The sequence below is a fragment of the Lycorma delicatula genome, chromosome 2 (assembly GCF_047948215.1).
Source record: "Lycorma delicatula isolate Av1 chromosome 2, ASM4794821v1, whole genome shotgun sequence".
Classification (NCBI taxonomy): Eukaryota; Metazoa; Arthropoda; class Insecta; order Hemiptera; family Fulgoridae; genus Lycorma; species Lycorma delicatula.
In genome coordinates, this window is record NC_134456.1 from 40701716 (window position 1) to 40729274 (window position 27559).

The following is a 27559-nucleotide window of genomic DNA, read 5'->3' on the forward strand; positions in this document are numbered from 1 at the left end:
AAATTCAAAAATAGAAGCGATTACATGAAGGTTTAAAAACAAATTATATATATGAAATATTTTTTATGTTTTATGGAACTGATATTTTTGCTTTTACAGATATACTACTTATAGCAAAACAACTCCAAATCTTAGAAAAACACGCAAATAAAGAAACGATTACAAATTTCTTATAAATAAAAAGAAAATTTAAAAACATGTTTTTAGAAAAATTCGAAAAAATGGATTAACCAGTAAATAGAAAATAATCTTGTTTTCAACAAAATAATATATAAAAGCTGTCTATTTCTGTAAGACCACAATGAAAAGTATGGGACGCGATCTCAGTTCTATTTTGCACCTTAACTTTAGTTCATCCAAGAGATTTACTAGTTATTGTATACTGTAGTTATTGTATAAGCTCTCATTTCCATTTTGCATCAAAACCTTGTCATATTTAAAGAATTTATGTAGATATTGAAATATGAAAGCGCTTATTCAGAAACACTTCTTTAGCAAAAAAATAAGCAAAGATGAAAAATGAATCGTGAGATAAGTATATGGTTTGAAATATAAAGATGAAATATACCAACTAAGAAAAGAAGAAGAGTCATATCAAGAGATAGAAAATACTGAAACAACAATGAGCTAGAGAAAGATAAGATTTTGTGGGAATGTATACAAAATGAACAATAACAGACTGACGAAGAATATTTTTAATTTTATTAATAGAAAAGGACAAAAATAAATCGGTACAAACATCGAAAAAGACTTTGTAGAAGTAAAGACAAACATTTTCTACATGAAAGAGGTACATTTAGAAAACTGGTCAATGATTTTAAGTTTCATGAAAAAATAAAAGCCTAAAAGAAATCTCAAGTGGAGTAAAAAAAGAAGATAAATGGCAATCAAAGATAATGAGGAAGTTTTGGGAAAAGAAAAAATCAAATTATATAAATATGGTTCAAAGATGGCCCATGCAAAAAAAACCTTATATGTTTTTAATTATACATCCACTCACCTATCCTTATATATGCATATTATATATAAATTTCAAATTGATTACCACAATACTTAAAATATATAAGTGTAAATATGATAAATACATTTAACTATGCAGACCTCATTATAAAAACAGTAATTAAAAATAGAATAGATATCAGTATTTAGAAATTAAATGTAATAAATTTAAAACCCACACCTTTCAAAATTAATATAATTTGTAAAAAATGATAAAATAATTAATTAAAAAATACTCTTTGAAAACGTCAGTTGGCTTAGAGAAATCATATAATTAATTAAAATTTGTATCCAATATTTGCTTTAACTTTTTTTATACAAATAATACATTTTTAAAAGATAAAATTATTACATTCACTCAGAATTATGAGATAAACAGTCAGTCAATTTTAATCTAAAATATCTAAAAGAAGTAATATATTTAATTTTTTTTTTCTGTATTATTTTAATAATAATAAGTATGTGTATTACAATCATCAGAGAATATTAGAGCAGTAAACGAAATTAAAAAAAAAAAAATAATTAAAAGATTTCCTTTGGCATGCCGGAAGATGAAGGTAGATTTCACCAGTGCTGGGGGATAAAAAAAATTTTTACCTTAAAGTTAAGAAAAACTTCAAATTTACTCGATACCACAATGGTTGAATGTGAAAAAAAGTTTCATATGTTTAGCATACGACAAGTCCCATATCTTCTTACAATTCCAGCAATATTTTGGTCACCTCTTGCCGTAAGGGTTGGTCAAAAGTTGTTTCAGACAAAAGTTTTAGGTAATGTTTAGAGGACTAACGACTACTTTAAATCAATTCGATGCTGTGCCTATTGAGGGAGGTATGATTTTTTTTTGTCTTGGAAACCCCATTTTTTCCACCCTCTGGGTCAATGGTTGGTGATATCAAAAAACTTTACCTAGATATGTTTTAGGCCTTTATCCAAAAAAAGTAGTAAGACAAAAAGAATTCGATATTTTACGTAATAAGAAAGTTATCGCGTATTTTGTTTTTTCGAAAAAGCCCCCTTTGTTTCACCCCATGATCCGATTTTGACCATTAACGAACTCGACCGAGATTTTGGGTCGTAATATTTTATGTATTAGTTTGAAAGATATTGGCGGAAAATTACGGCAGTTATCGTGTTCAGAAGAAAGTGAAATAAAGAAATGTGTATATAAACGTTTGAACTGACGGTGGTTTTAAGGTATGGAGGATGTGAAACGCGAAGGTATGTCGAAATTTTCCGGAAGTGAAATCATGGTATCCATTTTTTACAATAAGTAACTTTCTTATGAAATTACCTAAAAAACAGAGAACTACGAACACTTCAAACGCCTTATAATACTCCTTACTAGCCGTCGCCGTTACTTGCTCAGAAAAAAATTCATTTATAAAACGACGTTGTTATCAGGTTGTGGATATCGCAAACGTGTTTTTTTTTTTTTTTTTTTACTGTTTTTACACGTTTATCATCGAGTTTTAGCTCATCTGATAACTTGATCATTTCAATTTTTGACACCTCGGATAAATGTTTTTCCAAGTTTTATTATATTTGTAATTTTATAATGATTCTTTTTGTGAAAAAATTTTCAGTTTTCTTTATGAAAAAAAAAATTAAATGTTCATTTACATTATTCCTACCTAAATTCTTAAAATAGTTATTTTTTGATCATAAATTAAATTTGAATTGATTAAAAAATAAGGGGATAATTGGTAAATTTGAATAATATTATGAAATTTTTAGTTCAGCATTTAAAATCACGAAGTTCGTCAGAACTTCGCCGGTAAGAGTCCGCAGAAGTGGACTTTACGGCGTAGTCATCGAACTACGTTTACAGTTCTAAACATGACCTAACCTAAAAGTGGAATGAAAATGGGGGAAAAAATAAGCATGAAAACATTATATTTCAGTTCAATTAAATTTGTAATAAAAAATACTGTCAAAAAATTACTCGCATTTTTTTAGAGAACGTTTTTTTCCATTTGATAAACCGCGGGACTCGAATATGTCACTTCTTCTTTTCTTAAAGGTGACTTTGCGAATCGTGCCGCTAGGTAGCAGTACTTTGATGGTTGGGTTTCAATTAACCACACATCTCAGGTATGGTCGAACTGAGAATGTACAAGACTACACTTCATTCACACATACATATCCTCATTCATCCTCTGAAGTATTATCTAAACGGTAGTTACCGGAGGCTAAACAGGAAAAAGAATGGTAGCAGTACTTGAAGGTACTAGGCAGCTTAGAAAAACTTGATAACTTACTTGAAATAATAAAATTAAAAGAAAATATACTACAGCTTATTTTAATTCACTTATAAATTCACTTACGTAATTGAAAGTAATGAAGATGAAACAATGTTTTTAATTCCCATCACTTCATTAAAAAAAATAAAAGTATTACTTTATAACTAATACTTTTTATTAGCAGTTTATAACTGCTAATAAAACATAAAAAAACATGAACAGTAGGAAAATGTTGCAAATGTGGCAACAAAGATTTGTTGCATAAATTAGATTGGGAAAATTTTTATTCTATAATTACTCGTAGAACTAGTTCAACTAATTGATGAAGAAATTAAAAAAAAAGTTAATTTAATAATAATATAAAAGTGTGTCCACGGATACGATAAAAATCGAGGGTTACGCTACAAAGTAATGAGTACAATATTACATTACAGATCTTCATTATACTAGTTTTATTTTAAAAGGAAAAATATGGTATGAAGTGAATGATATGACCATCAACAAAAAAAAAAAATTGGCCGTAAAATTAAAAAAAAATCCATTTTACATATGTATAATGACAATAGATATACAATAATAAATAATAAACAATGTTTAAGCGTTCCATATAATAAGCAAAAAAATATAAAAAATTGTTACAAAACTCTTACCAGCCCGATTTAATTTATTAAATCGATAAATAATAATAAGAATTATATTATTTCTTTAATTGTGGTATGTATTACAAATAAATGAAATCGGGCCGGTAAGAGTCTTGTAACAATTTTTTCTATTTTTTGCATATTTTTACGGGACACTTAAACATTGTTTATTATCTATACTGTAGATCTGTTATCTATTACGTATATTTAAAATTTATTTTTTTTTAAACAAAATTCTAAATTAATAACAGATTTTGATATTGGAAATGTAGTGTCTTACCTTTTTTGATATCAATATAATTTTGTTAAAAATTGTTTTATTTACACTACAGAAATTTTTGTTTTTTGAGCGGAAGAAATGATATCTACAAGACTCTTACCGAACGATTTACAATCTCATTGTAATTTTTTTGGATTATAAATTTGGTTTTGATTAACATGCTTCGCTGATTCAGTTGGTGAGTAAAAATAATTTTTAATATGTTCTACAAACTCTGTAATAACATCAGAATTGGAAATTTACTTATCTGTAACTGGCAATAAGTCTAATAGGCAATTTGTATGTGTTACCGTGAAAGATCGAAATTAAAGAATATCAATATCCTCCGGTGATTGTCGACACATAGCAAATACGTCGGTGAAAGAGACCGTCCCGTCTATGTCCGACGTATTCGGTATCGCATTCAGCATGCACTGATAGTGAAAGTTAAATAAAAATATTTTTATAAAAAATTTTAAAAAGGACAAACCATCTGACCTTTTATTTGTATGTTATCGTTCATCTATGCAGTTAACATATTCTGTATCCTGACTGACCCTTTCAATTTATAAAATGCTGAAAATTTTATTAAATTTTTTCAAAAGTGGTGGATTTGATTAGTCGCTTCCGATGTTAGAGAAAAACATATATGATTTATATATATTAATTAGACGGGGTTAGCGAGCGAAGCGAGAGTAGATTATATTTGGCTAAAATTTAAATTTTATTTATTTTACGAGGGTTTCTCGTAATCTATTTATCTTAAAGATTGGTGCTGGGTTATTTTCTTTAAATTTTTAGTTATCGTTTCGACCCCCACCAAAGCTTATATGTGTGTTTGTCGACTTATACCGACGAAAGTCCGAATAAGCAAATAATTCGGTCTTTCGGTGAAAGACCGAAACTTCACTGGATTTTTTCATGGTTTCACCAGTGTGTCGACATTCATCAGAAAATATCGACATTTCCCAGATATCGGTCTTTTGTGGTAAGATATATACTTCGGATGAAATTATTCTTTACGTTTATTTTTGTATGATTTAGGCGCTCATTAATAGCAATTCTAGTCAATATTGAGGTGATCATTTCTGGGAAGTTTTCTTCTTTGTCCAATACTCTAATTCTTTTAGATCTCTGGAATTTCTGTTCGTCTGTGATATTGTAATTTCTTTGTTTCGGAATTTTTATTTTTTATTTTTTTTTATTTTGTGTTTTTAAGGATAATTTTTTCTTCCGTGTTCAAAATCTGTTCTTTTGTAATTTTAGGTACTTTACGTTTAGTATAATATGTATATTTATAGTTACACAGATTCTGTAAATTGATTATTATAACAGCAACAGATGTTGACGGAAGAATCATGTTTAATCAGTTTCGTTATCATAGTGCATAAATTATAATCTGGTTCAAATTTCAGTTTGACGCTATCTTCGTTTAGTAGTTTGGAAGTTTATTCTGAAGTTCGGTTTCCATCGTAACTCGGATATTTAAAATCATCTTAAAATTAGTGCGGCATCGATTTATCAAAATAGATTCAATTTCTACCTAGTTAAACGTAAGTTAAGAAAAATAATAGTTAAAAAGATACTTATGATACGAAAAATTGGCCTCATTATAAATTTCATTAAAAAATATAAACAATAATAACTATTTGGAGAGAATTTTCGGTTACGTTATGTATAATGAAAGATTTGTCAAATTTTTGGAAAATCTTCTGTTGAAACTTCTGTTCGGTTGAAAAAAGTTAAAAAAAGCAACCTTGTAAGCTGATAAACAATTAAATTTAATCAATCAAGATAATAATTCTAGCGTATACAGATTCTATTAATATTTCACCTCTACAATCTGGACTCCTTGAAGAATTGCAATACTGATTCGTTCAGACAAATCAGAAAATATTGATATTCATTCAATCATAAAACAACATTCTTGTAATTAAATCTAACAATCAAAGACATTGTTGATCAATCTGAAAACACCATATATAGAATACAGAAAATTCCAATCATCGCTAGAATGAAACAATCGGCCGTTTAATTTTATATATATATATATATATATATATATATAAATGAATGAATGTTTGTCCCGTATGCGTTCCTATACCATTCATCCGATTGCGATGAAATTTTGGTGAGTTGTGTGCACGCCCGCAAAGGTCGCTGAATTAGTTTGGTCCCGCTAGGTGGCACTAGGGTCGAGATATTTCGAAAATTATATTTATGTTTCGATTTGGCTCATATTCAGAATGTGTTACATGGAAAGAAATACCTCTACAAAAAATGGACTTGCAGGATGGCGCTGGGGTCGAGATATTTGGATAAACTGCATTTATGGTTCGACTTTGCTCAAATTCAGAATATATATTAGTTATGTGAAAAGAAATATTTTTGCAAAAAATAGACTCGCTAGGTGGCGCTGGGGTTGAGATATTTAGACAAATTGTATTTATAGACCGATCTGACTCATATTCAGAATATACATTAGTTACGTGAAAAGAAAAATATTTGCCAAAAAAAAAAAAAAGCTGGCGCCGGTGTCAAGATATTTAAGAAAACAAACAAATATACAAACAGACTCTCTTTTTCTATATATATAAAAGGGAATGTTCGTAAATGTGTCTGCTATAGATTAAAAAACTAATGGACTAATTTATACGTGGGGAAAGGGAAAAGGGAAAAAGAAGGAAAGGGAAGTACTGAAAAAGTAAAAAAGGAAATTAGTGAAAAAGAGGAAAATCGAAAAGGAAAATAGGGAAAACGTAAAAAGAAAAAAAGAAACAATGGGAAAAGGGGAAGCGAGAATGAAAAAGAAAATAGGAAAGGGGGTATCGGGAAAAGGGAAAATAGGAAGAGAAAAGAAAATGAGGAAAAGGGGAAAACCGAGACGGAGTAAAAGGCAAAAGGGAAAGCTTAAATTTTGTGAAGTTCCGTAATGTTCATTTTATTAATGTTTTATCAGATTTTCAATTGTGTTCATTTAATCTATAGATATATACTCAAATCTAGCAATAGCGAAGCATTGCCGAGTCTGCTAGTAGGTTTATAAAATTTACAGGTTTATAACATCACAATATTACATATTGTGATGAATAGTAACTTTAAGGTTGATAAAACTGAATACTCTACTGCATTGATATGCTATCTCAATACAAATCACTTTCTTTTTATCTAATTGTATTTAATTGCTAGAAATGTATTTATAACCAATAAGAAAACAATTTTTCTCTAACAGCCTGGAATTGTTCATCAGTTAATAAAATTGATTTTATGATAATCTGAAAAATAAGCTAAAGAAGGTTAGTATTCGTAATTTAACAACTCAAAATCAATTACAATTTCGTTTATCCATTACGAATTTACTTATAAACATGGGGAGGTAATTGTATGGTTTAAAAACATTTGTTTGTAGCAAAGCAGATTATGAAACTATTGTATATATAATAATTTATTTCGATTCAAGTATGTTGTTTAAAGGAGTCAGGGGAGAGGACGAACATAGTGATAAAATACAAATTTTACAGAAGAGCATTAGCAATTTTCCAATTCTAAAACTTTTTATCATGCAATTTAACCACTATCCCGATCTTTAGTTTGTAATTTTAGTTTAGTTGTTTACTGATTCGAGTTGTATTACATTTATTAACACTAATATAACGTGATTTTTTAAATGTCTTGTCAGGAAACAGATCGTTCTTCCGAATTTTAAATTAAGATTTTATATTAAGCTGATCAACTTTGAATATAATATTACTTATTTCAAGTTTAATTTATTAATAAAACTACAGTTTTAAAAAAGAAAAAAAAACAATTGTTACAAAAACCATTACGATAAAATTAAAATTTCCTTTTGGAGGATGAAATAATTTTATTTTTTAATTACTAATAAATTAAAAAAACAAACATAAAAAATAAACTAATTTTAATCAAACTGAAATAGAATTATGTAATATTAACAAGTAGTGTAAAAAAGCAAATTCAGAATTTAGCCGGATAAAACAAAAATACTAAATTTTATATTAAAATGTTTAACCTAACTTTTAAAACTTGCCTTTTAGATTTTATGAAACTTTTTCTAATGGGAAACCGGTTGCTACAACTGACAATTTACTAAAGAAGTCTTGTGCCTGAAGAAGAATAGAATCTCTTCAAATTTTGAATATCATTATACTTTTCTGCTGTCATTGGTAGTCGATTGATATACAAAAAGTGTAGTGAGGAATCTAGGGCTAGAAATACAAATATCTACATTTTTAAAGCTTTCTCTCTTTCCTTTCTTTAATTGTCTTATGATACTTTTTCTGTGGTTTACATTATTTTTATATAAAAATATTTTTAGCTCTAATATTATTCTTATAGCCGGTCACAGATTTTTTTTTTTATATGTTGGACTTACATATTCTCCTCAGTTTTTAAAAAAGTATGTTTTTTAATCATTTATTTCAGGCATTTGCTAGTATATGAGAATATACGTCTGGTTTTTGAACGATGAAGTATTTATTGATAAATACCATTTGCTTATTGCATTCGAGTTAGGAGTGTTCTAACATTGCAAAAGCCTTAATTAACGACCTCCTCAAAACGCTATTTTAAACTAAAACTGTAATGAGCATAGTAGTGGTAAATTGTTTGAACATTTGTTTGTTTGTTGGTTTCTGACCCTGAACTTTTGACTACACTTTAAATTTTTCACTGCTTCTAGATGTCATTAACTCTAGAAAAATATATTTACATTCATACAATCAAAGAAAAAACTAAAATATATATATATATATATATATATAGATATTAGTTTATATATTATTTATGTACATATATATAATATATTTGGCTAAAAAACCTATAATCTCAGAAGAAAAAGTGAATGAGATACTGAACCTTATAAATGAGGATCCTCTATTACTGTGGTTATGTTGTGATGTCTTCCTACATTAGCAGCAGTTTGTATACTATAGTAGCGCCAAGTAATCTAAAGGAAATTTTGTACACAATAATTATTTCTGTGTAAACTATAATTCTTATTTAAATTTCAAAGCTTTAACAACTCTCTGCTTGTAATAGAAAAAAAGAGGTTAAATCATCAAAAAACTATATAGTGGTAAAATTCTGCTTTCCCTTTCAATACGTTAGATTCAACTACAATCTTTCTCGAGAGTATCAACGTTCTGTTTTTTTTCTAGTAATAAACAAAGATTTATCTTTTTATTTCTTGTCTTTTAAATTCGACAGAATAACTTAAAAAAATATGATATAATCTCAACGGTTAATTTCAACCTATGTTACCCTTGTATATTTTTTCTTTTTGTTATAACCCTATAAAAAGAGAAGCACAATCATTAACAAAATATTAACTTATAAAAATATAACTTTAATCGCAAAATTAATCATTCAACGCGTCAATCGAAAATTCCAACTTAGTAGTTGACGGCTAGTTCTTTTATACTAAATCGTTTACGGCGTCAGATGCTACTTACAACGCATTTTACTGCTCCGATTTGTACAAACGCCTACAAGGATCTGATGCTACCTACAGAACAATAGTTAATTGTTGGTTTTATACAGACTCGTTCAATGCGTAAGATGCAACTTGTAATTCATTAAAATATTTTATTTATTTTTTTAAATAAAGATAATTTTGTAATAATTATGAAAATCGTATTCTTGAAACAAAACTTGCTATGAGCTAAAACAACTCAATTTCCAACGTTTACAGCAGGCTCTTTAGTTTTCATTCATAACATTCTGGACTCGAATCTCGGTAATCATGGTAAATTATACAGTAAAATTTAAACTCATTCATGAAAAAAATAATTTTTTTTTCTTGATATCACCACATAAATTTGAAAGTTGTGTGTGGGATATGGAAATGGAATTTTGTAGCGTATGAAAAATGCTATCCCTGACCGGGATTCCGGATGAAAGGCCAAGACGTTACCGCTCCGCCACGGAGATCAGTATACATATATAAATAACAAACCCTGACCCAGTAAAAAACTTAGTAACATATTTAATAAATGTTTATATAATTATTGTGCATAGTAGAAAATAATTAGGATTCTGATTGAAGTTACTAGCATCTGCTGGTAAATAATGTTTCATTTTGACTGAACAAATTTTGATTAATATTCCACTATATTTGTGGACTTTTATCACAGCATTAAACTTGGATTACAATCATTATTCCTATCTAATATTATTACACAAGATAATATAGTATGCAAAGAATGTGATATCATCTATATTTCAATTTTTACTTTAGCTTGGATTATCGTCATATTTCCATTTTCCATTACACCGTTGTTTTATTTCTGATTTACTTGCGGTGCAAATGAAAGCAGTATATTTTAGGTAAATTGACTTGCGGTTGGAATTTACATTCTTGTATAAAGACTAAAGAAATATCCTTACATTAATAGTTGGGAAAAATAATTTCCTTATTAATCATTTATCATTTATATAACGAAACTTTATTATTTCTTAACATTCAATCTTTATTTATATGTAATTAAATGTACAGTAACTCTTACCTACACACAGAATTCTTCTTTGCAGGCACTACATTTCATATCCGTCTATGTTTATTAGTTATTTGTTCAATTGAAAATAAGTAATTCATTCGTTCATTCAGTTGCCTTCTAAAAAGTTTTCTTAGATGGAGTACATATATATATATATGTTGTTATATCTATAGTCTTATGATAAGATTACCATTTCAGATTATCAGAAAGTAGTACATTAATTAGTGTTTAGTAGGGTTGAGTTATTGTACTTGTACTTTATATTTTGTGAATATCGTGTACAACTTGACTAATTTTATATAAATTAAAAGTAGGAGTTTAAGGAAAAGAGATTTCTTGTAAACCAACATAAAAATATTAGTTTAAAATGCTACAGCAGAACAGAATTTGATCGGCAATGAAAATGATATGTACTGACTCAAATAATTCTGTAATTTCATCATCTTACTTTAAATTAAACTCTTCAATTTCAAAGCTTTAGTAACTGGTAAGCCTTATAAGTAAGTTTCCGTGGGTTTGAAGTTTTAAATAATGAGTAAAGATATTTAAAATTTAATTTCCGAATTTAACAAATTAAAGACGATTTTATCACAATCATTATAATTGGTGTGATAAACTTGCGCACTCAACCAATCCACCAAATAAAAAACCTGCTACTTTTGGTTTTTTATAATTTACCTTATGAACATTACACACAAGAAATCGTAGGTACTATTTCTTTTAAAAATATAATCTGAAATGAATGTTTCAGTAAGCATGTTGTGTCACTGGAAAGGTAAGTAAAAAATCAATAACGTAATTAACAATTTTTTATAAAAAACATTAAAAAACAATAAATTTCAAATTGTTTACAGAATTTTATTTGTAGTTATATTAATTCACTGTTCAACTGATTACTACGAAACAGAAATTGGAAAAAAAATTGTTATAGCTTTAATTAATTCTACGTTCTTCAGTTTTATTTTTTTTAAATGACACGATGTTTTTTTAATTTTTTATTATATAACCTAAGATTTATAGCAATTCTAAGTTAATTTTACTTATGTAAACGAAAACCCTAAATACATAACCTTTTTCATAAATAAGTGATAAATTGTAAACTCAATTAGTTAGAAAAAACAACCAGTAACATTTGAAACATTATTTCTATTTTTCTTGATATTTTACGTTATTTAATAAAATGTCAATTTTTGTTCTCTCTTTATTTTCTTTGTTTATTTTTATTTTATTATATTTTTTACAATCGCATCAACAAAAGTCATTAGCGACTTATCAATATCTGTGTGAATGAACCGGTAAATGTGTTGTCTTCAACAGACTCAGGCCGAGCAATCGTGAGAATGTGGTTAATTTAAACCAAACCACCAAAGAACAACAAAGTATTTTTCGGTATCCACGATCTAGCATTCAAATCTGAATTAAAGCAACTATAGTTATTAGGATTTGAATCTTAGAACTCTCGACTTCGAAATCAGCTGATTTACGATGACACGTTTTACCACTAGACCAACCCGGTGGATTAAAAAAATATGTTTATTTTAAATACCTTTAGAGAGATAATTTATTCATCATATGCTATTCATAGATAGTTGTTTCAGCCTATATAATTTTGGTTATTTTTTCAAACATCTTTTTTTTGGTCATTCTTAAATGTCATCCTTTATTTTTAACTATTGCTTGTCATTTGATGGGTATGATTAATTAAATGCTGCTTTCAATAAATCAGATCGGTCTGAATTACGTATGAAGTCTACATTTACGAAACTTATTTTAATTAACTTTTTATTAGCCGTAACATTTTATATTGAAAAGTGAAAATTAAGGATAAAAACTAAATATTTAAAAAAAAACTATTATAAGTGAAGATCATTTGATATGTTTAATTTTTAAGAGTTTTATTTTTCATTTTATCATTATGCAGCCTACCATTTTGTGTGGGTTTTTTTTCAACAGTCAGTAGTAATTATAAAGCAGTTATTTTCAATACAATCCACTCTGCTATACTATAAGGGAAATTAGAAATGCTTGTTGCCTAGTAGGAAGGAGAACTTGTTACTCTGCGGTCACGCTACATCCGTTAAATGTGGTTGCCAACAATAAAACTAAAATAAAAATATATATACAACTTACCGTGACCAATCCAACGACCCTTACTGATATTATTCATACAACCCCTTTTACTAACTTTAATGTTAATATTTCCTTACATAAAAACAGTTTTGTTGAACATTTTGGTATATAGTCTACTTCAACAAAATAATATTAACTGATAAATAAATATCTAAACATGGAAAATTTATTTTAATTAACAAAATACTTTCTTTCTTTTTCCTGTTTAGCCTCCGGTAATTACCGTTCAGATAATTCAGAGGATGATATGTATGAGTGTAAATGAAGTGTAGTCTTGTACAGTCTCAGTTCAACCATTCCTGAGATGTGTGGTTAGTTGAAATCCAACCACCAAAGAACACCGGCATTCATGACCTAGTATTCAAATCCGTGTAAAAATAACTGACTTTACTAGGAATTGAACGCTGGAACTCTCGACTTCCAAATCAGCTGATTTGGAACCCGGTGGGTTAATTAACAAAGTACTACACTGTAAATTCTGTTTGTTAGACCATATAAATGTCAGCTCGGTTTTATTATGATATACATTTATAAAATTTGTTTTTATGTCATTTATATGCATATTATACAGTGAACAACATAAAACCGAACCCTTAACGTAACCGCTGCAGAATCTGTAGGTTATGTTGGAATGACATTTTTATGAATGATACGGATAAATTAAATAATAAAAACATAAAACGTAATTTAAATGTTGCATTTATTTACCTTATTGTTATAAAAGATGGTCAAAATGACCACTCCGGGCATCGATGCACTTTTGTACTCGACTTTTATACTCTCGATCATACTGGGAGTTATCTGACGCAAAAAAAATGTTGTTTTCAATTGCGTTGATTTCTCATTGAATGTTCACATTCAGTTCATCAATATTGTGAAGATAGATCCATAAACTCTCCTTTAAGTAGCCTCAAAGAAAAAAATCGCAAGTAGACAACTCTGGGGAACGTGGAGGCCACCGTCCTCTGCTGACAGCTTGTTCATTTATGAAAGCTGCATGAACGCGATTCAGTGAATCGTTTGATGTGTGGCACGTTGCTCCGTGTTGTTGGAAAAAGCTGTATTCTTTATCATTATTAGTTAATTGCGCATAGACTCCTTCGAAAATTGTGAGATAAACTTGTTGTATTGACAGTCCCGTCAAAAAATATTGGTTCCACGATATGATTACCGGAAACAGCACACCAAACACCAATTTTCTCATCGTGAAGTGGACGCTCCAATATCTCGTGAGGATTCCTCGCCATCCTTTCTTTACCTGGTGTCTTGCGAATTAACATGGCCTGATAAATGAAACCGTGCCTCGTTTGACGTGAAATACAACGTCGGGTCTATCTGTCCACCAACAATATTTTCCCAAAGCCAGTTGCAATGATCAAATCGTTTCATTTTGTCTGCCTCCTTCAGTTGTTTCACAGTTGTAACGCGGTACGGTTTCAATTTTAATCCATGAAGAATTTTACGACAAGATGTGTATTTAACACAAGATTGTTGGGATAACTTTCGTAGTGATTTTTTTGGACTGGCAGTAATTTTCCTTTCAATATCGGCAATGGCCTGAGGTCCTAAGTCCTAACGGAAGGTTGCCTATTTCGTTTTGCATTTGAAACCGAACCTGTTGTACGTCATTTTTTAACTAAATCATGTATGCTACTCTTCGCTGGGATACAGGAATTCAGAAATTTTTCTACAAATACTTGACGTGATTCTTCAAACGATCCTGAACGAATAAAGGCCTCAACTATAGCTATCCTCTCCTGGATTGAATAAGGCGTTTTACACAAAGACAACTGCACTCACAATACTGGACTGCAACAAAACGTATACTGCAGTGACACGTAATTTCCTGACAAACGGCAGCAACAATCAGTAGTAACATGTACATCCACTAGTCGTGCTAGGTGTGTGAAAGTCTTTCATAAATAATGTTGGATAGCGGTTTCATTATGGCTTCGGTTTTATGTTGCTCGTTCTGTATAATTATTAAAAAGGTATTTTATTTTGAATGACGAATGTCATATTTATGACTGTATAATGATATAGTGATTTGTTTATAAATAAAATAAGTTTTTCTAAGGCTGACTAGTATTAATCACGAAAATTCTGTTTGTTCTTTTTTAAATTTAAAATTACATTTTTGATATATCATTTTTTTTTAGTTCTAATCACTCTGAAAAAAAAGCAAAATAAACACAAGCACACATGCGTTGATACTTGTACATTAATCGCTAAATAAGGTGTCACCATTAACATTCTGCGTGACATATTAATTCCTGTTTCTAAAAGTAATTCAATTTATAGTTCGAATTTTTAATTCTTTAGGTTTAAACAATACCTCTTCCTGAAAAATGTTTCAAAATTTTTTTTGAAATTTGAAAAAATAATTATCATTAAATTATAAATCATATACTAAATTTAAAAAAAAAAAACTTTATACATACATATATACACAGATTTTTTTCATTAAAAAATTATTTAGTGATATTCTGGAGTTTATAGATAAATTAAAGCATGTTTAAACTTATTTATAAGTGAGATATATACTATTCCCTATTTAGTTGTGATAGCCTATCTGGTATCAAAGTAAAAAAGTTGGTAAATAGTTGCACTTTTAGCAGTTATCTCAATATTTAAATAATCCTACCTCATTAGTAAATGACACTGCTATATTTTCACTTCCGTATCGTGGTAGCTCGCAATAAAAAATTATAATTATTCTCTTGACAATTTCACATCCACACGCATTACGTGTGTATACCACAACATTTCTTTTCGATTTATGAAAAATTTGTCCCACTTTACATTCCGCAAAAAAGTAATATTGTACTGGTGTAATATAAAATACAATTTTTTTGCGTTATATTAGGATATAATATTTATTATTATTTATTTTTTAAATATTTCATATCTTAATTTTTTAATGAGTTTGAGTAAAGATTAAAATTAAACCAACCCTTTACATACAATTACCCAATGTGATTGAAAAGGTAAATAAATCAACCATTCAAGGGAGTTTAAAAAAGTATTAGATTAAAAATTACTGTAGCGTTTTAGTAGAAATTCAACATTATTATAGGTTTTAATGTCATATAGTAACTTCTGCATAATTATTGGCTCTACGGTTAAACTATGGTTTAAACTCAAATAATACAGTTCATGACTATCATTTGATCTTGTTCCATTTTTTGTGCATATTTATGAGTATAGAATTAATCACATAAATAATACCGTCAAACCTCCCTAAATCGAATAGGCTCCTTAATTCGAAGGAGCCTCTCCCTAAATTTAGGAACTCCCTAAATCAAATATGTACTCCGTCCTTTTGAAAAATTTTCTTTAAATCATATTAAATAACCTCCTTTATTCGAAACTTTCAAGGACTTTATATACATATTATTTCTTTGATGAGAACATTTTTTTAAACTTTTTAATAAAGAATTTACATACTGTACACGATTTCCAAAGAAGGATAGATAGCAGTAAATTCAGTTTAATAGTGTATAGCAATCGTCAGGGTGAATTGTGAATTTTATCCGGTACAGTATGTCTAACGTTAATCAACTTTCTACTTGTTTATTTCCGTCGCCGGAGAAGTCGATAACAAAACTACGTGCCCGGTGCCACTGTATGATGAATAATATCCGGTCTTATTCCTTACAGCATGCTAAGCAAAACATAATGAGTCAGATTTTACTACAGTATGCGTTTTGATTTTACATAATTAACACCAGTTTTTCTCGCAGAATTCAATTTTTATTTCATTTTAAAATTTACAATTCGATTACGTACATTTTTGTGTCTTTTCGTTCATCTTTATTTAAAATTTGATACGTAGGCCTACTATACAATAGCCGCGTTTTGTAATGAGCGTACAGCGGAAACATAAAAAATTATCTGTCAGTGAAAAAAATAAAGATTATAAAAGAGATAAAAAGGCAAAAAAAGAAAGACATTGCTAACGAATTTGGAATTCCTTCAAACACTTTATCTACAATTTAAAAAAAATAAAAATTCGATCTTTTTACAAGAATATTGTTTGAATATGGACCGAAAAAGAAGAAGAAAGGTAGAATTCGCCGATATTGATGAATTCGTGATAAAATGGTTCAAATAATGTAGAGATAATACTGTCAGTTTAGGGGATCCAATCATCAGAGAAAAAGCTCAGACGTTTGCAGAGAGGTTTTTTTTTTAAATTTTACATAATACTATACACATTCTGTCTTTTGTAACGTAATTTAGTACTGTAGTAGATTATTATAGATAAACACTCTCGTAAATTTTTATTAAATTATGTAATCTTTCTGGACAATTTTCGAGTTTCATTATTTCACCACTTTAAATAGAAAACTCCCTACATCGAAAAAAATATAGGTTCCTTGAGATTCGAATTAAAGAGGTTTGACTATGTATTGTAATTAATAACTAAGTAATTTAAGAAAAATCATCACATTTTAAACTACTCTTTAAAAAATTTCCTAGAGATTCCATGTTTTTTTTCCTTACCGTGTACTGTATCTTATATCTCATAAACTTATGAGTAATGTGTTTATTATTTACACTTTAGCATATTTTTATGTTCCTCATAAACGTAAAAATATTTATATTAATTTTTTACCAATCTTAATTGAAATAATTGGATTTTACTTTAAATATTCGTTCATCATTTTTTTGCTCTTTATTCATTAACTCTGCCGACTTCCAAGGAGGACTGGTAGCATTTCAGCCTTTTACTAGGAAAGTCAAGGGTTCAAATTCCCGATTAGATTTGATATTTTTCATATTGTTTTCAATTTAATATTCCCACGCACAAGTTTCGATCAGAGAAGGTTTTTTTTTTTATATGTATTAAAGAAAAATAATTATAGAATCAATAGCATTTTATTGATCATATTTTGTTTCAGACTACAGGAGAACTATCAGAATTACTATTCTAACATAGATATACCTCGCAAATTGTTTACAATTGAAAACCAATCGGTTTGATTACGTAAATGTAACTGCGAACATAGAATATTTGAAACGAATTGTTATTTCTGTACGTGCAGTGTTTATGGTGATAATATTCTCTACGTAGAGGTGGTAATATTATCGGTCGTAGAGAAGGGTAGGAGTAAAAGTAAATTTATATAAAAAAATTATGCAAAACTATTAAATTGGTTATAATAACTTGGCAGTGCTCTATTTAATTAAGCTGTAGAAATCTATTTTTAAAGCTTTTTTACTTAACTCCTACTGTCTTTCCTTGGTACACCCTGACATTTTTTTTTCAATTTATAAAAACAATTTTCCACGCTACATTTGGTAAGAAAGTAATATTGTATTAGTATAATATAAAATACTATGCAGTTAATTTTTCACTCTTTATCCACTATCCAACTAAGTTAAAATTTGCAAATACATACCGGGAGGTGCAAAGGTAGGTATACAGTTGTACAGTTTTATAGTTTTCTTTATTAGTAGTTGTAATGTTTTGTACATAAAGCGTTATTTATTATGAAACAAAACAGTACATTTAGGAGCACACGATCAGAATTACAATTAACTACAATCTGTGAGGTGTTCAAATTGCCGGTCTTCAGAATTTACACATTCCTGCAGGCTAGATTCTACACTCAAGCATACCTTTGCATGAGGTTTTATCATTAATAATTTCTTGGTACGCGTCTGTTATGAAGTTTATTCTTGCGTAATAAACGCATTATGCCTATTAACGCGCCTGAAAGTTTAAAAATTGCTTCGTCGGACCAAGGAACTTTGCGAATGATCCATCCCCTTGCCTTTCTGCATTCAACATTACCTCGAACAATTGTTATCGTCGATCTGGATCATCATCTGACAATCCATGAAGTAATCTTAGCCGATACATTTTCAAACCTAAACGTTCCATTAGACGCCCCAAAGATCTTCGTACAATGAGTAACTTACGAGAAGCTCTTCTCTTTGATTTTTTTGGGCTTTGGACAAATGCCTCCGCAACTAACACATTTCATTGTCTTGGGTAGTAACACTGACCGGTCGACTACTCTTTGGTACATTACAGATTGAGCCAGTTGCATCAAATTTATTGCGTAATCTGTAAATTGTTAGTCTACTTGGTGGAGGTGTTTCAAATTCTGTAGCCCATTTTCGTCGAACAATTTCAGCATTCTCAGTCTTCCAGTACTTTTTGACTATCCAATTCCGTTGGTCGATGGTTAAATTAGCAGCCAGGTTTATCTGAAAAGTACTATTATGCAAGTTATTAAGTAAGTGAATAATAATTAAGTAACAAGTAATAAATCAAGTAATACCTATTATAACTGTCTGTGTACCTAGTTTTGAACCCATCTGTTTATACCAGTCAATAGATAACCGGTCATTAATGATATTAATAAATGATGGATAATTAATGAAATTATTATAAAACTAATTTGAATTTTAAGGCAGTTCTTACATACGCAATCACTTATCTATCGCTTGAAATTTTGACACTCTTTCGGAATTTCCCCTCAAAGTTTTTGTATTTTTTTAACGATATATATTTGTAATATTAAGTAATATCATAATTTTTAACGTTAATTAGACAAGGTTATCGAGCAAAACGAACGTAAATTATGTTTGGCTGATACACATAAGACTAATCATATATCGTAAAAAAAAAAAAAAAAAAAAACAGAAAGAATATTTTGGATGGTAATTCCAAAAAAGTTCCGAGATTGTAATTAGGTATCAGCCTGTTGTTTTTGGAGAAATAAATACGGAGTTCAAAGAAAAATTGTATCCTTATTTGTTATAGTTGAAGTTAATGTTATAGAATTTATATATATATATATATATATATTTTTTTTAAAGAAGATATTGTAAAAGCATATATTTTATAAAATAAATAAATAAAAAAATAACTTCGATGGCAAAAAATATTGGCACGTGTTAGTCGTTTTATCCGCATGCGCAAAATTATGCTTTATAGTAATGACGCGCACTAACAATATGGCTGGCCGTCTTACAAACACGAGTTCTCATCAAATTTCAATCACGTGAAAAATTAATTCAAATGTAATATACAGTTTTCGATATTCAAGTATCTAGAAACAAACATAAAAAAATAATTTCTATAAAATCGGATTAAAATCAGTCAATTCATTTAATAGTTAATCAAGTTAATAGTTATCAATGAACATTGTGGTCGAAAAATATACATCTACTTCTGCGCTAGGTCGTACAGGAGAATGAGTAAAAATAAATTTATATAAAAAAATTATGCAAAAATATTAAATTTATGTTGGTTATAATAATATAGAAAGCGTTGTGCGCTCGTCGTTACTGATGGCCTTAACAGTTCAATAAATTTATAGCAAAAAATACACTTAAAATTACACAAAATCAAAATTATAGCTATTCACACTGTTTATAAATAGTCGCCCTGTTTTTACTTTCTTGCACGAAGTAAAGGAAGTAAGTATTGTGACCGCGAAAAATTTCGGTTTACAGATTTCAACGGAAATATCCATTTTGACCATTCCTGAATCCATTTTGACTAGTTTCGACGTGTTGTCTACGTACGTATCTCCCATAACTTAAAAACGGTTAGCTGTAGGATGTTGAAATTTTGAATTTAGCACTGTTGTAACATCTAGTTGTGAACCTCCCCTTTTGATTGCAGTCGACTGAACCAAAAGTCTCCAAAATAGCACAAAAACCAAACAAAATTGGATTTTGAACTTTTCTTAACTGCAATAATGAGCCCTCATTGAAAGCTTTTCAACGATATGTCAAATGTGACGTGTATTTTCATTGGTTCCAGAGTTATAGCCAATGAAATATTTGGATCTTACAAGGGGAAGGCACATCAATTCAAATCCGACTTCATCTCCTTTTTTTTTACTTTAAACTTTTTTTTTTAATTTAAATATATTGATTTATTAATAATCATTAACCTTTAATTATAAAAAAAATTACAATAAATAATAATTCAATAATAACAATAAAAATGAAAAATGTTAAAAATTATCAAACGTTATTAATGAAATAGAATTTTATGCACTTTTCAATTTAAAAAAATGTGTATGTGTAATTTAATAGGCATACAGGAAGTTATGTGGTGTCCATATCAGATTTTTTAATTTGTTGCCTACCCCAGTCACTTTTATGACTGCACATGTAAAATAACCGAGGTAAAGGAAGCACTGAATTGCTTTCTCTAAGATAAATGATGTTCTCTAAACAGTAGGTATTCAAAGGACTGTGGCTGAATATCATACGTATCCGTCACGTAGGGCTGAATATCATTTGAATTCCGGTGAGCTTATCATACCGATGTGTATAATTATGTTAGGCTCGGTGAGGAAGCAAACAAGAAACCACTTTACTCTTTATTTCCTTAGTAAGTTTGACTATCTCGTGAGTTCTCCGTATGTTAAGATTGGATATGCCAGTTTAAAAAACTATTTTTCAATTCAGATAGCTACAACATTTTAAATGTCATAGGTAAATATCTGAAAGATGTTCTCTTTATTAATTTAAAGTATAATCGCTCAAAAATTTGTTGCTATTAATTTACATCCTATTAATTTTATTAACGAAAAAATAAATTATCATTTATTCTACAGAAATTTAAACAATTAATTATAATATCAGATGAATTCAAAATATAAAGTTGCCTTTAGAGATGCATCCAAAAATATTAAAGTTTGTTGAACAACTTCGTGGTGTAAACGCGATGAAAAGAGCAATGAATAAACTAAACAGCTTAAGCTATAGTGCATTACTTGAATTGCAAATTGCTAGCTTCTCTTGCTTCTTCTTAGTATAAGTTTACGGAACAAACTGTATTGTATTGTTCTGTATTGTAAAGTTCTTCATGAAAGTTTCAAATGGAAATCTGTCAGATGGAATTTTAAGGTTATCGGAAGGAGAAACTCTGCCTAATGTTCGTATATAATATAGTAAGTTTAACATATTTACATTATTTGTAAGTGGTAATCTACTAAATTATACATTCAAATCTATATCCTATATTTTAAATTTATTATTCTTTTCATTTAATAAAATGCATGAATTTAATCTGAAAAAAATAAATTCAGTTAAAGCTAAATTCAGCTAACGAAAAAATCAATTATATATTTAAGTCTCTAAAAAAATTTAGCTATTCCAAGATAAATTGTTCAAAAATGTATCTTTCGACGGATCCTGATTCAAATAAGAGAAAGAAACAATGCTTTTTCATATAAAAGTATACGTTTGTTCTTGTGTAGGTATGTTTTTAATTTTAAAATTTTTGGTTGGTCCTGAAGTTTTATAATTAATGGAAAATAAGGATGATTATTTATAACTCTGAAATACAGAAAAAATTTTTAACTCAAATTAGCATCCTTTTTTTTGTTATAGTAGAATTTCGGCTGAAACACAATAGATCACGGGATTGATAATTTAAAAAAAAATTAATATTTTTATTTTTCATTATTATCAATTCATTTATAATAAAAAAAATCGTACATACTTACTGAAACTTTAAGAAACTTCTGCAAAATTTCCATTTTATTATAGCACACACACACACACACACACACACACACACACGTACACATTCATTTATTTATAAAATAATTAATTATTGAGAGGAAAACACAGGTTTATGTAAGTATATAATTTGATTTAGCAGATTCGGCAAGGAAATAATTTTGTAGTGGATTTTATTTTTTAATGTTGAGTAGAAAGAAATAATCCCACGAATTTTTTCTTGAAATGAAAACGTAGAAGGATTTATAAAGAAGTATTTTTTTAGAAGTATTTTTCCGTAGTTAATTCCCAAACGAGATTCTTGGCCAATATTATTTTCGTAAATTAAAAACTGCTAATAAAATAAGAGATAAATTAACGAAAGATTAAAAGAAGCCTCTAACGATAAGAGATGAAAAGATTTGTTATGTCGCTCAAAAATATTTTGTAACTCGAAAATAGTCTAACGTCGTTGAAAATCCGTTTGTCCCCTAATTTTTATTGTAATATTGTTATGTAATGATAAGGAAATAGATTATGAACCTGGCAAAACATACTGCATGAAAAGTGCCAACATTCACATGTATGATGAAGGCTTCTTTGCTAATGACTTAATGATTAATTTTTTAGTGAGCAATTACGATGTCGGGTATATTTTAGAAACTCTCCTAGTTCCTGATGAAGAACGTGTACACAGAATATGTTTTTTTTTCCAAATTTGAATCATTGCAAATTTAAAATTTTGATTTTATTGAATCCAGGATCAAAGTACTTTCTCCGTTCATTAACATTTAGAAATAATTAAAATGAAATTCATATCGCTATTTATAATTTAATCTCTTTCTTTCTTTTCTTTTTCCTGTTTAGCCACCGGTAATTACCTTTCAGATAATACTTCAGAGGATGAACGAGGATGATGTGTATGAGTATAATGAAGTGTCTTTTGGCACAGTCTCAGTTCGACCATTCCTGAGATGTGTGATTAATTGAAACCCAACTACCTAAGAACACCGGTATCTACGATCTATTATTCAAATCCGTGTAAAAATAAGTGACTTTACTAGGACTTGAACGCTGGAACTCTCGACTTTGAAATCAGCTTATTTGGAAAGACGTGTTCATCATTAGACCAACTCAATGGGTTTTATAATTTAATGTACATTATTATTATCTACACTATTTAAGATAAATACGGAAGAAATAATTAAATGCTGTATGAACGGGGAAAAAGGAATAAAGATCAGGGAAAGAGGAATAATATGTGTACGTTTAGCTAATGACATGGCGGTACTGGCGGAGAGCACAAGTAAACTTTATGAAATGCTTGATGACTTAAATGAAGCTTGCGAAAGTCAGGGTATGAGGATAAACAAAAAGAAGACAAAATGTATGGTGTTAGGTGAAAAAGAGGAGAGGATTGAGATTAAGGTAGGAAATTAAGTTTTAGAGCAGGTGAAAAAGTTTCAGTACTTACGGAGCTTTAAAACTAACTGATGACCTGACTTGCACAGTAGAAATTAAAACATGAATATCAAGAAGTAAGTAGGCATTTAATAAGAAGGAGAGACTGCTGGTGCAAAGTTAAGTTTAACGTTAAGGAGTTAAGCATTCAAGTCCTAGTAAAGTCAGTTATTTTTACACGGATTTGAATACTGGATCGTGGATACCGGTGCTCTTTGGTGATTGGGTTTCAATTAACCACACATCTCAGGAATGGTCTGAAGGAACTGAGACTGTACAAGACTACACTTCATTTACACTCTACATATCGTCCTCATTCATCCTCTGAAGTATTATATGAACGGTAATCACCGGAGGCGAAACAGGAAAAAGAAAGAAAGAAGCGTTTTAAGGAAGAGATTTATGAAAAGTTTTATTTGGAGTGTGATTCTCTAAGGAGCTGAAACATGAACGATAAGAAAGACAGACAGAAATTTAATTGAGGCTTTTGAGAAGTGGGTGTAGCGCAGAATGATAAATATCAATGGCAAGACTATGTAATAAATGAAGAAGTATTAAGGAGGATCGGAGAGAACAGGAAAATGTTAAATGTGATTGAATATAGGAAAGGAACTGGCGACATTGGATGAGAAGAAGGTATTTATTAGTGGATGCGATAGAAGACTTGATGAATGGAAGGAAAGGAAGAGGAAGGAAGAAATTTCAAAAGATGGATGGGATTATGGAAAAGAGGAAATATTTTGAAACAAAGTGGTTAGAAAAGGAGAGAACAAGGTGGAGAGCAGCAGCTGTGACAAGACAGGTCCTGTCACAACTACCTATTGGTAGAATACTATGAATGAATTATTACATTAAAAAAGCCAGCATAACTTGACTAGAAGCCGGGAAAGTTATGTAGTTCAATCACTTTAAGCTCTATTTGTATCTTTATGATAAAATAATTCCTTTTCATTGAAAAACAACAACCAAAGTATTATGAATTATTTTACGTAAAAGTTCTAATTTTAAGATGTGCAGTCAAATAATTAAATAAAAATAATAAAAAAATAATTTATTTCTATACTTTTGGAAGACTTTATGAAAGTTGAACGATGGGACTTTGTGTTATTGTTCTTTTCCGAACAGATACAATAAGTGAATACAGAACCCAAGATGTTCAATTATTTTAGTTGTTATCTCAGGTTCAGTTGTTTCTTCATCGATAGATTAAAAAACATGTATAGTAATAAATTTTAATGTTATTGATTTAAAAAAAAAGTATTCTTATTAAATATAAAATTATTTCTGTTCCATTATATTTAATCTTTTAATTTTAATTGTTGAAGCCAAGATGCTGGACAAAATAAAGAAATAAACAACGTTTTTGTATCAGTGTGTTAGCATCATAATTTCGAAAAATATGTTTTCGACTTTTTGAAAGTTTGGGAGTTCATGCATAAGGAGGCTAAAATATTCATTAAAAATGATTTTTAATAAACTAAAATCGAAATAAAAAAAATATTTTTCGACGTTTTAAAAAATGTGGGAGCTCTCCCAGCTGGATAGGGATATTATTGTTTAAAAAAATAAGTATTGCACATTAAAAATGCAATTTAAACAGTTTTATTTTATTTTTTGTGGCTCTCATACTTAAGGGGAAGCATTCGAATAAAATTAATTTTTAAGAAAGTAATCCCTGAGGTGATAATAAATTAAAAAAATCTCTTAAATTGTTTTAAAAAATACAAAAAAAGACACAGCCATAATTCTAAATAAACAAAGTAGTAATTTTCTAGAAAAGGGGTTTACATAATTTTTTTCCAAGAATGCTACACAATGACTAAAAAAAAATAGGATTTTTACAAAAATATACAATGGGTAATCTTCGAGGTAGTTTTAATTTAAAATAAATTTGTTTTTTAAAATAAAAATATACACACACACACACACACACACACACACACACACACACACACACACATATATATATATATATATATTTTTTTTTTTACCACAGAATCAGAGTGGGATGGACGAAAGATTTTAATAGTGATTTGAAAGCCTATTGGTACACAAAAGTACAGATGCAAAAATTGCTATCAAATCCTTTTCTGAAGTAATTATAGCTAAACATCTGATGTGGACACCTCATGACTTCCTTGTACGCCTATTAAATTATATAACACATTTTTAAAAAAATTAGAAATATATAAAATTTTGTTTGATTAATAACTTATTCATTTTTTTAAATTGTTTTATTGAATTATTATTTATTATAAAAATCTTTTTAAAATTAAAGGTTAATAATTATTAACAAATCAATTTATTTAAATTAAAAAAAAGTTAAAAAAAGGAGATGAAGTCGGATTTAAACCGATGTGCCTTCCCCTTGTAAGACCCAAATATTTCGTTAATTAAAATTTTATTTGTCTATAACTCTGGAATCAATGAAAATAAGTAAACTTATGATGTATCGTTTAAAAGTTCTCAATGACGACTTAATATTGCAGTTAAAGAAAAAGTCCAAAATCCAATTTTTTTTGGATTTTGGACTTTTTTGAACACTTTTGGTCCAGTCGATTGCAATCAAAAGGGCAAGTGCACAACTAGATGTTACAACAGTCCTAAATTCAAAATTTTAACATCTTACGGCTAATCGTTTTCGAGTTATGCGATATACATACGTATATACAGACTTCACGCCCAAACTAGTCAAAATGGATTCAGGGATGGTCAAAATGGATATTTCTGTGGAAATCTGAAAACTGTAGTTTTTCGCGATCGAAATACTTCCTTTACTTCGTACACAGAAGAAAAAAGTTTAAAACATTTGAAAAAAGTAACTTTTTGGTTAGGGAGGATGTACATTAAATAAAGATTATTGGTAATTTGTGATCTTTATAAAAATATTTTAACTTTTGTAAGAAAAAGTTTTTGCTAAAATGTCCCAGTAAAGATTTGAAAATTTTCCAAGTTCTTGAATTCCAATATCCTAAAAATATTAAAATACTTCACTTTTAATTTTCATATTTTAATAATTTTAAATTTTTATTAGAAATAAGATATCGTTTATTGTAAACGGGATTATTATTTATATTGTATTTCAAATATTTCCGATTCAGAAAGCAGCTGTCATGTACTACATGCTGTATGAGCATAAAAAAATGCTGCATGAACTGTAAAAAGCATGTTGTATGCGTGTGTGTGTGTGTGTACGCGCGCACAATCTTACACCTTTGTAATCGAATTAGTTACTATTTAGAATCTGGTTCATAGCAATGAATGTCGGTTATAAAGAAGATGCCTTATTTGCTCGAATACCAGTTATCATTTAATAAATGGGGACATTAAGTTATAATATCTAAATCAGTTTTCTTAACAGTGTAATAATTTTGCTGCTATCTTTGGTAAATATCTGCGCGATTCTTTGTTCCTTTTTTTAAACAAATTTCATTATTAATGTAAGTTACTAGGGTTGGTTTTTTTCTTTTTTTATTTCTTAAGAAATGCAGCTTTGACGATATCATGTAATATCTAATTTTCTAGAACGAATTGGCCGCCGGCTTTTTTCTTGATTTTTTTAAAAGAAAATTACATTTAAGTTATCTCAAAAGAAGTTATTCTCATTTTTTTCCTTCATTTGTTCCTTCTACCGTTGTAATTTATAATATGCTTATTTCGTAAACAATACTTTATTAAGTCTATATAATTTTAATTTTTTTTTATGAAAGGCAATAATCTTTATAATGTTGATTTCTAGAGTTCTACAGTGCTCTCTTAACAATTTTTCTGTTTTCAAAAGCTTTTCCTAAGTATACATTACAGAAATTGACGATGAAGTTTTTTTCTAGA

The 27559-nt window shown here is 28.7% G+C and overlaps 1 protein-coding gene across 1 annotated transcript in view; it reads left to right on the forward strand.

The window, feature by feature from the left end:
• Positions 1–27559, forward strand: part of RyR (Ryanodine receptor) — a 559410-nt gene that overhangs the window by 50076 nt on the left and 481775 nt on the right. The gene's annotated exons all lie outside the window — the stretch shown is intronic.